This window comes from Limulus polyphemus, unplaced genomic scaffold, assembly GCF_000517525.1.
Source record: "Limulus polyphemus unplaced genomic scaffold, Limulus_polyphemus-2.1.2 Scaffold4713, whole genome shotgun sequence".
Lineage (NCBI taxonomy): Eukaryota > Metazoa > Arthropoda > Merostomata > Xiphosura > Limulidae > Limulus > Limulus polyphemus.
The window spans coordinates 53782-54725 of NW_013670323.1; positions in this window are offsets into that span (position 1 = coordinate 53782).

The window sequence follows — 944 nt, forward strand, 5'->3', positions numbered from 1 at the left end:
TATTTATTATATACATCTGTATAAGCTGATCAGAAAATTCGAAACGTGGTAACTCACTAATTAAAACAGAAAACCCCCACTTGCTTGGCCTTATAAATCCTGTGTATTCGTTCATACAACAAACTACTTAAACGGAGATATACTCGCTATTAAAGTTAACGAAAAATAAATATCACCATCTCTCTAATTTAACGTGATTTATTTAACGTTGCTGAAAACCAGAATGTCTACAAATTAACTAATTAGTCTTAATTAACAATCGAGTTGTTTCTTCAGTGAGCTATCAGCAATCAGTCAAGTTGAGACGTCAGTTAAGGTGACCAGATGGCACCGATTTTTGGGAACAGTGTTTGATTTTTCAATAATTTTCCTGGAAGGGTTTGCGAGCAAAGCCACCGCGAGGAATCGAACCCCAGATTTAAGCGTAGTAAGCCCGTAGACTTATCGCTGTTTCACCATGGGCAATAAAATAGTTTGTTTTAAAGCAAAGCCACATTGGACTATCTGCTGTGTCCACCGCGAAGAATCGAACCCCGGATTTTAGCGTAGTAAATCCGTAGACTTACCGGTTCCCCACCGAGCGACGTTTCTGGAAGAAAACCACGACTGAAAAAAGCCCCCAATTAGGCAAAACGTAAGTGTGAAACACCTTTTTTTGTGTGTGTGTGTGAAAGTCCACACTTTTCTAGGAGCCTGTCATAACGTTATTGTAACTGAAACTAAATTCTTATAATTTCCCCACCATCCCTTATTCACACATAATTATCATATCAATATATATATATATATATTATTAGTTTCACAACACATTATAGTGAATCTCGAACTTCCTTGATGTCGTTAAGATTGTCAAATCTCTTTATCCCTTGACATAGGTTTGTTTGTTTTTTGAATTTCGCGCAAAGCTACACGAGGGCTATCTGCGCTAGCCGTCCCTAATTTAG